At 43.9% G+C, this 15610-nt stretch overlaps 1 long non-coding RNA gene across 2 annotated transcripts in view; it reads left to right on the top strand.

Annotated features, from left to right (window-relative positions):
- The window catches only part of LOC139186509 (uncharacterized), a 14778-nt gene extending 613 nt beyond the window's left edge, over positions 1-14165 (top strand). Inside the window, exons 3-4 of one of the 2 annotated variants that reach the window (XR_011570093.1) lie at positions 1362-1502; positions 1784-14165. This is a non-coding gene — a long non-coding RNA (uncharacterized lncRNA). Of the gene's footprint in view, positions 1503-1783 lie in introns of both variants that reach the window. The other variant, XR_011570092.1, reaches the window with a different exon arrangement.
- Positions 14166-15610: the final 1445 nt, after the last annotated feature.

The following is a 15610-nucleotide window of genomic DNA, read 5'->3' as shown; positions in this document are numbered from 1 at the left end:
TGCTGAAGGGTGTCAGTTCTTGTTTTCTGCAGCTACGCTTGGGCATAGTGGAAAGGCACGGAGTGTCCCGTGAGACACTGATGGACATGGACAGCCTTGCAGGTGGATTGCTGAAGAACAATTATTAAATGATACCAGCTGGATTTTCACTGTTATTCCCTGAATCTGTGTATTCGGTTCGGCTAATGTACGTTGCCATGTTGCTTCAGGTCCAAGGATCCTTTCCTTGGCAGCACTGAGTCCACCAACAAGTCTGTTAAGTGCGTTCTTCACCTGTGGTATCCTGGAACTCGCACTTTTTGGGTCAGCATGGTATTTGACCCTTTCTTACAATTTCCATCTCTGCTGAAACCCACCATCCCTTCACGTCCATGGTCTGTCTTTTCCACCAGAGCCTGTAACTCATGAGTCACCATTATTTAAAGATACCGTCTGAGGGTGACAACAGCGGGGCCACTGGAGTCTATTCTGCTGCCCTGTTGTCTCATGAAGATGGCCTGTGTCTTTTTTCCTTGCCTTTTCCCCATTACTTTTAAATGAATGCTTGCTATTAGGTGTGGAGAGTCGGACTGAGACCTGGCGTGCCCCTTCTGCTGAGCTGTTGAGATGGGAGGCTGAGTTATCCTCAGCTCTAGGAGCTGGGCTGTGTTGGTCCAGGTGTTGTTCTGGCCCCTTCTGACCGGTAGCTCTGAATTCCTCCAGAATTCCCCTGAGCTGAGGCTGGACCAGTGGACAGAGCTTTCTGTGGTCCAGCTGCACCCCCAGCATCCAGGTTTCCTGGTGTTTCTGAGCATGGATGGTCCTCTCTGGGCTCTCACGCTGTCTGGTAGTAGATTGCACTGCTTGTGAACAGTTAGTTTTCTGATTTCCTCTAAGTTCTCATTATTAAACTAAAAAAACCCTAATGGCTTTTATATTTTACCTCATATTCATTCACCTTACTGAATTCTTCTACTAATTCCAATTGTTTAGAAAGAGCTTTTTGGATTTTCTAGTTACAGAATCATCTCATAAAAAAGGAGGTATTTTTATCTTTTGAAAACACCACACGACTTATTAAATACTTTAATTACAGTGACTAGATCCTTGAAGACAATATTTAATTATAATTGTAATAGTAAGGATACATCTCTAATGTCTAACTTTAATTAAAATAGATTCTGCATTTTACCCTTTAAAATAATAATTCCAACTGTTTTGTGTAAATAGTTATTATTGTACTTACACTGTTCACATATACTCTTCTTTTTTCAAACAAAGTCAAAGAGGAATGGTTAAAGAGAACTGGTATTTAACAAGTTTTAACACTATGTAAATTTTCTCTTTTATGTCTGCATGATGGAACCCACATGACCGAGCAGTGATTCATCTTTGTGCCGGCTCCATGCCCACACTTGCCCGGCTGAATGTAGCTGAAGAATAATAAATGCACCTGAGATGAATTCTCCCTTACCTTTCCAGGTGGCTCAGTGGTAAAGAATCTGTCTGCCAATGCAGGAGATGTGAGTTCAATCCCTGGGTGGGGAAGCTCCCCTGGAGAAGGAAATGGCAACCCACTCCAGTGTTCTTGCCTGGGAAATCCGATGGACAGAGGAGCCTGGTGGGCTACAGTCCATGGAACCGTGGAGTGGGACACAGCTGAGCACACTCACACAGACCACCACCATCCTGGATTCCCAGAGTCCTCTCACTCTCCCCCTCCCCCTCTCTTCCCCCTCTCAAACTCCCACCCTCTTCCTCCATTCTCACCCTGGTGGATTGTATCCCTTTGGGTCTCTCTCAGGAGCGGGATGCCATCCGAGGAGGGTGTCCACCTCTCACGCGGACCACCTACAAGCATCTCCATGTCCTCCTGTCAAGATCAGCGAAGCCGCCTCCCCTCTGGCACGTGTCTTAGACCCCTCGCCCCAGTTGGTCCAGGGACTTGCTCTAGGAATGCTTCCTCTTTTTTCTTATTAATTAATCTTCCCTATCTATATGTAAACATGCTGTTATCTGATCATAAACAGATAAAAATCTCTATTTTCCTGTCTCAGTATTGCCTCACTTTCTCCATTCCTTAAAGTAAAGCTCTCCTGAGTTGTCTAAACTGCCTTTCTCCATTTCACATCTCCCTCTGAGCAGGTCTCTGACCTCCAGGGTTCCACTAAGACAACTCTTATCTTAGATTCCCCCTTACCTATTTAAACCATCTTGGAAATCTCCTCCAGCTTTAGGTTACCAGGGGTAGCTCAAGACTACAAAACTGCCATTTCCAGCCAGGAAAGTCCCTCCAGGGGCTTCTTAAAAGACATACTCATTATTGTCTCTGATGCCCAGTTACCTCCCTGACCACATCATCTTCATACTCTCCCCAGGGGTTGTTTTTATCCAGACCCATGTCTCCATGTTGCCCCTGAGGCTTTACCCTGGCTTCACCCTCTGAGTCAGGCTCCCCACCCATCTCCTCGGCCACATACACCTGGTCTGGTCTTGACTAGCAACTGGCGAGTTTCCTTCTCTGACAAATCTAAATAGACCTCTCTGTCTACATCCTGTCTTTAATTCTCCTCCATTTTCACTTACTACCATCTAACATCATAGGTATATATCGTCTATTCATTTTGTTTGTTGTCGTGAGACAGGTTAGATGCTCATCTAAAAAAAAAGTTCACAAATTAGGAAAATAATGCAGGAATACATTTCTAATACTTCAATAAGTTTTTTTTCTGTCTTCATAAATCAGACCCATTTATGATTTTCCTATATTGTTCTATTTTATCAGAATTTTGAAAGAGTTATGGTACCTTTGGGAAGTGAATTGGGAGGCCTTTCATCTCTGTTCTGAGGCCTGGGATAATTTAACTTTGAGAAGCCTCTCTCTTGAAGGTTATATAAATTCATGTTACATAAAACTCAGCTGGGACTCCATCTGTCCTTGGTGTCTTTTTCAATGGTAGATCTTTAAGTGTCTTTTTCTAAACTCTCTTATGGTAACTGATGTATTTAAGTTTCCCCTTCCTTTCTTTTTGGGTGAATTTTGGCAATATATATTTTGCTGGGAAGTCATCCATTTCCTCTAAATTTTCAAATGTCTTGTCAGAAAGTTTCATATATACATATATTTTTATGACTGCTTTAATCACTTCTACCTCTATAGTTATAGTTATTTCTTGTTTCTCTCTCCTAGCTTGGTGCATTTTTTGCCTTCTCTTTCTGCTTTAAACAAGCTCATGAAGCATTCATATAAATAAACTGACTCAGATTTTGAATTTTAAAATTTCTGCTACCTTTAAAAATTTTCCCCAGTTTTAGCTTTTGTAATGAATTTTTTTCCTCTTTGTTTTGGGTTTAAATTATTTTATATATTCATAGGATGAGCACAACTCTATTCTTTAACTTTCTTTGTAGATAATGACGATATTTCATGTCAATTTTTTTCTTTTTCTGAAAACTACTTTCATTCTGTCCCACAGGTTTAGCTGTGAAGATAGTTCCTCTTCATAACTTTTTACATCCTTGTAATTTTCCTTTTGATTTTCTCTTTGTCCAAGAGTTATCTGTCTAGGAATGGTCTCCTTAATCCCCCAGGGATTCTGATTATTGGTCCCTTTATATTATTAATTATTTCTGATCTTATTAGTTCATGTTCACAGAATGAACTCAATAAAGTTTTTTTTTTTTTTTTTAATGTACTTTGGCATTCTTTTGAGCTAAGAAAGTAATTTATTTTATAAATGTTCCATGAACATGGGCATTAAAAAAATCTTTTTAAGGAATATGAGATTTCATATATACCAATTAAACCATACATACTTATTTTACTATTTAGTTATTTCATAGAATTATTTTTGTCTTTTAAATCTGTCCAAGTCTCAAAGAAGCAGTTTAAAATATCTCACTCAAATGATAATATTAACAGTTTAATTTTTGCTTTATTTGCTTAGGTTTGTATGGTTTGGTACATATGAAAAACAGAAAATTCCTCTTTATTTCTTTGTGTTTTTAATTCTAAAGTTAACATTTTCCTAGATTGTAGTTCTAACTTTCATTTTCGTTTCCATTTGTAGAATATCTGTTTATTGCCCACCCAGAGCTCGCTATTATAATGCATTTGCTATTTGGTGTCAGTATTTCCCCAAGAATTCTTTCATATGGAGTGTGAGGCTGGGGTATATTTTCCAAATAACCACATACTCACATTTTGAATATGGTTTTGAATAATGGTGGATATTTCTCAGATATTATATAAAGATGTTATTCTAGTATCATCTAGAATCCCTTTGATCAATAGGTTTAGGATGCTTTAATGTCTTCTCATATTTATTTCTGTTTATTTCTTACAACTCATGATTTTCCTTATCTGAGGCATATCTGGGAAACTTTTCAAAGTCCATTAATGTCTTCTTTTCCTTCTAGAACTCCTGTTTTTCTCTCAGTCTTCTTTAGGATTACTTTCCTCTACTGCCTGTGATTCCATCTCTACAATTTTGAAACATCTTTTATAAAAAAGAGTGAAATAATGCCATTTGCAAAAACAATGGATGGGCCTAGAGACTGTCAGGCTAAATGAAGGAAGTCAGAAAGAAAAAGACAAATACCATGGGATGTCACTTTTGCATGGGGGCTTTCCAGGTGGCACAGTGGTAACAAATCTGCTTGCCAACACAGGAGTCTTGAGGGACATGGATTCAATCCCAGGGTTGGGAAGATCCCCTGGAAAAGGAAAGGACAACCCAATCCAGTGTTCTGTACTGGAAAATCCCATGGACAGAGGAGCCTGGTGGGCTACTGTCCATGGGATCACAAAGAGTCAGACAGGACTAAAGCAACTCAGTACATCACTTGCATGTGGAATCTACATATGACAAAACATATGAAACAGAAAGAGACTCACAGACATAGGAAACAGACTTGTGGTTGCCAAGGGGGAGGGATGGATTGGGAGTTTGGAATTAGCAGATGCAGATACACAACAAGTCCCACAGTAGAACACAGGGAGCTGTATTCAATATCCTATGGTAAACTACAATGGAAAAATATGAAGAAGAATATATATATATATATATATATATATATATGTATAACTGAATTACTTTGTTGTACAGAGGAAATAAGCATAATATTGTAAATCAACTATACTTCAATGAAATAAATTTTAAAAAATTAAGGCAATAGCATAATCCACCCGCAAGAGAGGTGGATTATGCAGTTATTATCTGAGAAGGAGGAGCTCAATCTTTTAACAAAATATGGCAGAGGAGACATTCTATGGAGACCATCTGAAACATGGCTTAGAATCGTCTGCTGGGACAGCTTCTGAGGAGCTGATTGAAAGCAAAGAAATGATCCATTTTTAAAGGACTTATAGATCAGTAGCAGACTTTGAAGTGGGTGGGACTGAAATGAAATAGTGGAGATAAATCATAAGTGAACTCAGCCCTGGCAGGAACAAGATCTTGAAGATGAGAAGCTGTACTATTAACAGCAGGTCAGAAGATGGAAAAAAAAAAGCAGGTGAAGACTCCCACGTGTCCAGCCTGCCGACATGAAACCTGCTAGCTCACTGTCTGGATGGTTTGCGTTCTCCTGTTTTGCACAAGGTATGCTTACGAAAACACGAGAGTCTTCGAGGGCTCTCGTTTCTCAGGAGACACTGCTTTTCTTCCTCTCAGAACACTCTCCAAGTTCCTCACACCTTCTGGGCTCTGGGGAAATTTACCATCACATGGCTCTTATTCCAAGCACCCTAATTTTAGGCGAATGGTTGTCTTTGTAGGTTCTCCTCTTCAGGGTGTGGGGTAAAATGTGATCGCCAGCCCTGTGGGGACCTGACCTCAGACTCACTGGACTTGGTGTGACCTCAGAGTGGTGCTGACTGTGGGCTTCTCATCCTGAAACGCTGCTCACACTCAGCTGTCTGACCTCTTGCATCTTCCTGACTTGCTATATTTTTTTAATTAACTTTAAAAGAAGTTTTAAATACCTAATATCCCTGATAGCTCAGTTGGTAAAGAATCCACCTGCAATGCAGGAGACCTGGGTTCGATCCCTGGGTTGGGAAGATCCCCTGGAGAAGGAAAAAGCTACCCACTCCAGTACTCTGGCCTGGAGAATTCCATGGACTGTAAAGTCCGTGGGGTCACAAAGAGTGAGACATGACTGAGAGGCTTTCACTTTCAGCAGTATTCCTAATATTATTCATATTTTACAGAAGGATTAGTTAGGAACCCCATCTGTCTTCACTTACCTAATTTACCAACTGTGAATAAGGTAAAAATCTCTCACTTTTTTAAAGTAAAAATCTAAGAATCTCAACGACAAGGCAGCATCCTCACCTCTCACCTTGTTTTCTTATTACCTGTGACATGAACACTTGTGTCTTTGTTCTCTTTGGTGCTTTGTATGGACTACCACTTCTGCACTTTGTTCGTCATGTTGCCAGTCTGATCTCCATTCCACTCAACCCGACTCTCTGTGCGTCTGGCAGCCTGCCCCTCCTCCAGCAAAACTGGAAAAGGCGCCCTAATTCTTGGCCTGATCAAGAGCTGTCCTCACTCCATGGGGCCCTCCCTCCCAGCTGGGAGCCATACTGGACCCACAGCTCTGCGATCCTCTCACGGTGACACCATGGCTTCAGAGCACGAAACTCTTATCCAGTTTCCTCACTAGACTGCAACCTGCCTGAGGACAGGCACCATAGCCTGGTTTATGTGTAGATTCTTGGTAGCATCCTCGGTTTGATACATAAAAAGTATCTTCTGTATCCATTGAACACATCTCTAGTATTAAATGGTCCTGCCTTTGACTTGAGATTACATCTTCTTTTCCCTTTTGTCTCATGAGGAGCCTACATGTTTTCCTGAGGGCTCACAACAGAGCAGTCACATCCCATTCATTTTGATTTGTATCTCGCTTTTGGAGATTGCCACCCAGATTCTAGGTTCATGAATATTCAGTGACTATAAAAAATAAAGTGTCTTCATTTGCAGACAGGGTCAACTGAAAAATTGGGCTTCCCTGGTGGCTCAGATGGTAAAGAATCTGCCTTCCAACACAAGAGACCCAGGTTCAATCGCTGGGTTAGGACAATATCTTGAAGAAGGGAATGGCTACCCACTCCAGTATTCTTGCCTGGAGAATCCCATGGACAGAGGAGCCTGGTGGGCTACAGTCCATGGGACTGCAAAGAGTCAGACATAACTGAGTGACTAACACTTTCACTTAACTAGAAAATTAGTCTTCAACTTGAAACTTCGATTATGTACATAAAATCTGCATACCCTCTTAATTAAGCATTTCAGTCAACTGAAGTTAAATTTAATAATGTATTAGTATCTTTAAATTGCAGCAGGAAAAAGTAATTGTGTTAATAATTAGAAAGTTGAGCATGGACTTTTTTTTTCAACAGAGTTGCCTTCATAGTATTGTATTTCACTTCATTTTAGTAAAGCAGTGTTCATGCAAATGGGAAATGATGTATTTCCTTGAGGCCTGACTTATGATGCAATAAAAAAATGTGGCATTTTTGTAAAGACACTGAAATTATAATTTTATTGATAGCTTTAGAATAAGACGAGGGAACACTCTAAAAACATCGAGCATTTCCTGTTTGAGCTTTCCCATCAGCTGATATGAAATATACATGAAGTCATCAGAATTCAAGAGACCAGATGAAGGATACGGGAAGTGTGTTTCCTGCTGTAGGTGCTCTGCACACCAGCTGTGTGTCTGTCCTGCACACCCTACCTGGCCTGCCCGCTACTTGCCAGCTCCACATTCAAGTGGCCATCTCTCCCAAGTGAGTGCAGAGACAGGGTTGACCTTCGGGAGCCCACGCTTCCTCTGGCTCTCAGCCTGAGTCCTCACGGCAAAGGGCTGGATGGCTCCTGACTTCTATCTTCTCATCCTCTCTGCTAGAATAGCACGGGGAAAGTGACAGGGGCTGGGGTACCCAGGACTTAGGATGCTATGTATAATACATCACAGAGTTTGGTCTTGCCCAGTTTATATGGTCCAACATGTAGGTCTGCATAACTCAGAGCTGAAGGGGACTTGAACTGTACGGTGAGCTTCAGGTCACTGTGTATATCACTTAGGATTCATATCCAGGTGAGTCATCTGGAGGACACAGCAAAAACACAAGAATAAAGGGGATGTAAAAATAGGCCCAAAGGGGACTTCCCTGATGACCTAATGGCTAAGACTCCGATCCCAATACAAGGGGACTGGGTTCGATCCCTGATCAGGGAAATAGATTCCATATGCTGCAACTAAGACCCAGCACAGCCAAACAAATAAATATTTAAGAAAAGAAAATAGACCCAAGGTGAACCTAAAGATCAGCTAGCACTATGCCTGGGTAGAGCAGCAAATAGCGCTTTTGTCATGTGACGGGAGAATCACATGTCTAACTGGATCCGTTCCTCTGAGCAGGAGACAGAAGGGCATCTGGAGGGCTGGGGAGAGTCCAGGGAAAAGCAGAGGGAGGTGAGGGCACCAGGGAAGCTGTGAGCATTTCTGTCCTGACATGGGAAGCCTCCACTCTCTGCCCCGTTAAGAAGACAAGTTCTGGGCAAACATCTACCTGCCCCATTCCAGGATCTTCCTCAGGGAGACCTCTGTACACCAACAGCCTACACAAATCAGGACCCCGGCTGAATTTTTGCATGTTGAATCTGAAATGTAGAAACATTCCTTTCACACTTCACTGACCACTTGAAAGATATTGATCAGAATGTCTCATTTTAAAAAAAAAGGAAGGGTTTTCAATTAGTTTTCCAGTCACTGTATTATAACATGACAGTGGTAGTCTCTCAGTCGCGTCTGACTCTTTGCGACCCCATGGACTGTAGCCCACCAGGCTCCTCTGTCCATGGAATTCTCTAGGCAAGAATGCTGGAGTGGATAGCCATGCTCGTCTCCAGGGGATCTTCCCAACCTAGGGACTGAACCCAGGTTCCTGCATTATGAGCAGATTCTTTACTGTCTGAGCCACCAGGGAAGCCCATATTATTAACATGGTCTTCATGAAATCTGTCTCCTTTAGGCTGCAAAGATGTCAGTCTGATTACTTTAAAAACAATTAAGATGAGTTGCAATTTTTATCAGTCTTGGAGCCATATATGGATTGATGAATGTTCTCAAGTCATCATACTTTAAAATGCAACCAAACAGGTAATTATCATATACCATTAGATATAATTATACGTGCTAATCTCCATAAAATCCTCCAAGTTAATATCACATATTAACAGTTAATCATATAGTTTAAATGGGTCCATGATGCATTTTTATGAACTGTCTCATCTGCATCAGTAAAGAATTCACAGAGCAAGGGAGAAAGGGAGGTAAATGGATGTCCCATGGAGAGGCTAGAATTTGAAATGTGCTCCCCTCCTACAAGAAAGCAGAGCTCCCGGGACTGCCAGCTCAGAGGACTACCTCACAGCCCCCTTCCCGTGTTTCTTGTCTCCTTCCCCTCCTCCCCACCCCTGAACAGCCAACAGCAAAGACATGAAGAAGTGTTCCTCAGGTGGTTTCCTTTGACTTAAGAGCCCTGGTCATGCACCAATACTCAACCCCATGACATAACCTTTCCTTGGTTCCTAAGAATTATAAATCAGTCCATCCACGAGTTCCCTGGAAGGAGGCTCCTTTCTTTGCTTTAACACTTGTTGTCTTGCATCTCCTCCATTGAACTGTGATGTCCTTGAATGTCTTTTCACTGCCTCTGGCTGTCCAGGTATTTCCTAGTACTTCTCAGAACACTTGCCTCTCAGTGGGGAGAAGTGGCCATCTCTGGCCAATATGCTCAGAATGAAGTCACTTATAGCCTGCAGTCCAGAAGGGTGGCTTTGGTCTGGTCATGCATTTTCTTAACCAGCCAGGCCACCCTGCTTTTGGGGACTTGTGGTCCAGGAGGTGGAGCTGCAGGACGTGGGAGCTTCCATCAGACTTGTTTCTCAAGTCATGGTACTATCCAGCTGAGGTGGGCAGGAGTGAAGCCTAGACCATCAAGCCTCTCCAATTTGGGGTTCAACCCAGTTTGTCAAGCCTCTCCATGTCAGGGTTCATTCCACAGCACAGAGTGATCTCTGCCATCAGGACACAGCACACTGTCTCACGACTCTGGTCTTTTATCTACCAAAGTGACACAGGACCACATTTCATGAAGAAGCAGCACTGTAAAGACTCATCCGTGAGCCCAGTAGCTTTGTACATGAGCTGTTCGTCTGGAATTCTTTGCCTTCCTGCCCTGTTGGCATCCTCAAGCACGGAGTGAACACAAGCATCAGGGGTGGACTGTCCTGAAAACCTGACAGTGAGACGCGGGCTCCAGCAGCTCTGGGCCTCTCCTGTCTTGCTCCTGCTGGTAGACCTCAGACGGTCTAGTGAATTATCTTCAGGGGCCTCCCAGGGACGCAGCAATCAGGAAAATGTTGTAAAGATGAAATGATGGGTGTGACCACACAGGCCTGGGATGTGTGAGTGACATTAGCTATAGCGATTTGGCAGCAGGTTCACCGATGGTACCTGTGAAATGGGTGGATGTGAGACCCCGGGATGGTGAGGAGGTGGGACTGGATACAGACCCTGGGACCCTCAGGTGGGGGTGTCCTGAGTAGGCGATGCTCCAAGGGGCTGCTCACATGATCCTGAGAACTTCTCCCATGTTTGGAGGTGTCATGTCTCTGAGTCCCTCTAGAGGGAAGGCCACCTGATGCAAAGAACTGACTCATTGGAAAAGACCCTCATCCTGGGAAAGACTGAAGGCAGGAGGAGAAGGGGATGACAGAGGATGAGATGGTTGGATGGCATCACCGACTCAATAGACATGAGTTTGAGCAAGCTCCGGGAGTTGGTGATGGACAGGGAGACCTGGCGTGCTACAGTCCACTGGGTCGCAAAGAGTCAGACACGACTGAGCAACTGAACTGAACTGAGGGGCAAGGCCACTGACAGCAAGGAATAGATTAATTATCTTGCCTGTAATTTGCCACAGGCGCTAGGAGAGTCTGACTAAAGAAATCTCTAAGTTTTCTTTAGGCAGTGAAAATAGAATGAATTCATAAACAATCTTTTTTTTTGATCCCAAGGTGATCTTCCAGCATGGCTTGATTTAATCTGCCAGCTCATCTCATTCCGGAGGCTGAGCAGGTGGAGCAGGCAGCTCCAGCTCTCTATCTGCTTCTGAACTATATCATGTCTGGCTCTGCACTGGGCAAGATTGCACGCTCTTGGCGCGTGCTGAGAAAAACATCAGGAAACTGCCTGCAGGGAAGAGGGGACTCAGCAAAGTGACACATGACCTCACGGAGGGCTGTTAACCAAGTGTCCTTGGTGAGGAAATGTTTGACTTTGCCCAGAAACCAAATTTTAGTGTTTCAAGTTTTGCTTAAGAGAGTAGGGCTGGGACTTGTAGCTGAAATAAAGTCCAAGTTTTTAACGAAAACTTTTTTTTTTTCCCTCCTGAAGCTAGAAGAGTGGTAAGGTGTGACAGTGACCTGACTAGTCTCTGGCTAAGTGGATGAATTAGAAGTCAGAGAGCATGTCAAAGAGGCGTGGCTGTGGAGAGAGATGCAAGTCAGAGATGTCACTTGAGATGGGCTTGTCTTTATAGAACAATTTAAAGCAGCCTGTTTCTTAGATTGCAAAAGCTACTGAGGGACTTCCCTGGTGGTCCAGTGGTAAAAGAGTCTGCCTGCCAATGCAGGGGACGCAGGTTCAATCCCTGATCTGGGAAGATCCCACATGCCTTGGAGCAACTAAGCTTGTGCACCACAACTACTGCATCTGTGCTCTACTGAGGCACAACTACTGAGCCCCTGTTCCGAAACTACTGAAGCCCGGGAGCCCTAGAGCCTGTGCTCCACAGCAAGAGAAGCCACCGCAATGAGAAGCCCACACACTGCAGTTAGAGAGTAGCCTTCGCTCGCTGCAATTAGAGAAAGCCCGTGTGCAGCAACAAAGACCCAGCATGCCAACATAAATAAAGAAACATATTTTAAAAAGCCAATGAGCTCAGTGGTGACACTGTTTCCATCACGGATTATCAGGAAGCAGAGACACGAGGGCAAAGCAGAACCAGGGTGGAAGCCAGCCTTTCTCTCTCTTCTGCTATGTGCCTAGGACTTGAACTTATCTAGACTCAGGTCTTTCTGTTCTAGATGATTCTAGAGGGCTTTCATGTCTATTAATCTCACTCATTTATTGTTATTATTGGTGAAAGATAAAATAGGCTTCTTCTTCCATTTGGAATGCACACTAGCTGGAAACCTGGTTCTTAGGAATTGCTGTCTGTTATCTTACCCACAAAGACTCAAAAATAATGAGCTGTGATCATCTGTCTCTTGGAGTTCTCAGCCTCCCCTTCAGACTCACCTCGTTCACCCCAGTTCTGCAGAAATTCCGTTTAGAGTATTCCTTATTTAGGAATGTCTCAGGGAGCATGAACCTGCCTTGCCCTCCTTGGAAATAGCTTTATGAGGGCCAAGGCTTTTTCAGAAGCTGAAATATTTACAGCTTTTTTTTTTCTGGATATGCCTCATCTGTAAAATTAGTCACACATCTTAGTGTCTGTGCCATTATTTCTAAGGAAGTCATGGCCACGTGGGGTCAGCTGTGCAGATACAGCCAAATGTGTTGTGATATATGTCTTGGGTTTTGTTATATCCTGTTGCCAAGTTTTAACCAGAGAACTCTGACGGGATGAGAATTTGACCAGAGAACTCTGACAGGTGTACAGAGAAGCAGCAACATTTCCAAGGGACTTCAAGGATCTGGACATCTGTTAGAAATCTCATTCTACTAAAAATAGAGCTGGTTTCCTTTCATGGCCGTCCTGGCTCAGGAGGTAGAGAGAAAAGTAAGACTCAGCCCTGTCCTGTGGGTTCTCTGCCTGTGCTCTCATAAAGCAGAGTCATGCCCGTCTCCCCCAGGGACTCCGAGACCCTTGGTGGGGAAGCTCTGTCCAGGAGCGAAGTGACTGGAGAGTCCCCAGGAGTGAGGCCATTGGGGTTAGACCGGCCCTGCCCTTGCTCTGCTGCTCTTCCCCCCACTGCTGCTGACTTCAGGAAGGTGCCATCACTTCCGTGATGGGTCTCAGGGTCCTGTAAAATTAAGTGTGAGAATAAAAGGACTGATGGCATCCTCTTGCTGCCTACCTGCGTCTTCCCTCTGACTCTAAATCAAGCTCCTCTTCCACCCTGCCCCCTGCTCTCCTGGGACGATGCTCACGGGGCGCCCTCCCCCATATCGTACCCCCTCAACCCTATTCTCTCAAGGATCCTTGGCTCCAGGGACTCTTCTCCCCTGAAATGCAAGCCTCAGCCACCAGCAGATCCTTCTCACAGCCGGGAACCACAACTCAGTGTTTTTCAAATAAAACCAAAACCAACAACCCCATCTCACCCAGGCCCCTCCCCTTTCCTCCACTCCCTTCTGAGAAAACCTCCTTGAAATTTTGTCCACACCCATTCCCTCCATTTACTCACTCTCTCCTTTTGCCCCAGGGCCTGTGATTGTTCTGTGATTATACCTGGTCCTGTGATGTTTCGTTCCCTAAGTTCTCAGAGCTTCTGTGCCTGTTCGGTCTGTGCCAGGGCCTCTGCTCGTGGACCACAGCCCCTGTCCTGGAATCTCGCTAGAGCATCCCACTCAGCGGCCCTTCATCTTTCTCCGAGTCATCTATTCTCTGTATACATGAGTTCATTTCTTTCTTCTTTTAAAGATACCACCTGTAAGTTACATTATCCTTTTAATCTTGGGTTTAATAACCCAAGATATTTTTTAGGGTTTTTTTTTTCCCTTTGTGCCTAATAAAATCTCTTTACAGCTGTTTAATTTGTTTTGGTTGGGAGATGAGGCAGAAGTCTGTATCCTTTCCCATCCTCTGGAGGCTCCTGTCACTCACCCTGAATCGGTTCTTCCCAAATTCACCGAGTTTCCATATTTGCCACATCAAGTGGACATCTCTCCTTTCACCAGCTGCTAGAGCATAGCCGCTCCCTTCTCCCTGAAACACGTTTCTCTAGAGAACACTCGGCTACGACTGTCTGGTCATCACCACCCTAGTCACCAGGGCTACCTGTCCCCGCTCACCAAACCCAGGTACTCTTGTGTAAGGTAGTATCCAGCCTGGAGCCCCTCGGATTTTGACATCCTCTTCAGTATAACAGAACCACCTTCTCCTCCACTCCTGCCCCCAGTCCCCACCTCCATCTGGTGGTGATTTTTCAGCTGGAAAGCATTCTGATACCCTCGCTGGAGTGGAACCAGCAGCCATGCCCCAGACTCACGGGCTCTGAACTGAGCATCAACACCAAATCTAAAAACCATATTCTTGGGAGATTACTGGTGTTTTTGGCATTGCTGTCAGAAACCAATGAGAACTTGGAGTGTATTTTTAGCAAAACCTGCTTTTTTTTTATGAACTCCAATAAATAGTTTTATACGCCCTAATAAACTGCTGTAGTGATGTATCAGGGACCAACATTACAACTTCTCCTGGAAAGTCAGGACAGCAGTCAGCCTGAGACAATGCCTGCCATTCACAGGGCTTCCTTTCAGACCTGGAGGATGTTACCTTTGGCAGCTGGTCATCAGGACACCATGCTGCTCACATATAAGAAACATGCGCCGTGACTCCCCCAACCTAATAGCTGACCCTGTCCAACGTGGACAGTGTTCTCTAGGAAGAAGACTGGAAACCTAGAACATGAGTACTTTGGCTTTCTCTTTGTCACCTCGCACATCTTTCCCAAAGTTGTCTTGCCACAAATGTAGCATCAATAAAAATAAGTCTGTTTTTGTTCTTCTGAAAAACAGACTATTTCCTAAAATATTCTCTTAGGTCCATGCTACCCTGTGGCTAAAGTAAATGTAGTGGACACTGTTTATAGACCCTGGTGCTTTAAATATATCCCCCTCCCCATTCTCCCTCATTCTGGATTTTATCTCATTTTGGACTTTTTAAAGCTTCTCACTTATCTCATCACTTTGCCAACGATTGTCCAATTGTCCATATAGTCAAAGCTATGGGTTTTGTAGTAGTCATGTACCAATGTAAGAGTTGGTTCATAAAGAAGGCTAAGTGTTGAAGAATTAATACTTTTGAATATGGAACTGGAGAAAACTCTTGAAGGTTCCTTTGACTGCAAGATCAAACCAGTCCATCTTAAAGGAAATCAGTCCTGAATATTCACTGGAGGGACTGGTGCTGAAGCTGAAGCTCCAGTACTTTGGAAACCTGATGTTTCCATACGCCATATGGCGTATGGGTGTCTTTCACTGCTCTTCTTCCCACACAGATGCCAGGGGCACAAAGAATTCTCCTTCTCCAAGGAGAGAACGCTGTTGCTCTGCCTAGACGCGGGCCTCCAGGACCTGCTGGCAAGAGGTGGTGGGCTGTTCTGTCCATTTCTGAAGGACCCACGGATTAAAGTCAACCGGGAGCTGGACCTCTGAAAAAGCAAACTTAAAAAAAGGATACATCTTGACTTTTCCATTAAAAAATATTTTCATAAGAAAGCCAAATGGGGTAGTAAAAAAGAACTGTGTCCTTATTGACCTGGAAGTAGGTGAAATAAAGGGCCGCCTTGGACTCTCTGGGTGTGCCTGTGCGTGTGTA

This window comes from Bos indicus, chromosome 13, assembly GCF_029378745.1.
Source record: "Bos indicus isolate NIAB-ARS_2022 breed Sahiwal x Tharparkar chromosome 13, NIAB-ARS_B.indTharparkar_mat_pri_1.0, whole genome shotgun sequence".
In the NCBI taxonomy this organism is placed as follows: Eukaryota; Metazoa; Chordata; class Mammalia; order Artiodactyla; family Bovidae; genus Bos; species Bos indicus.
This window is presented reverse-complemented; position numbering and strand designations above follow the sequence as displayed.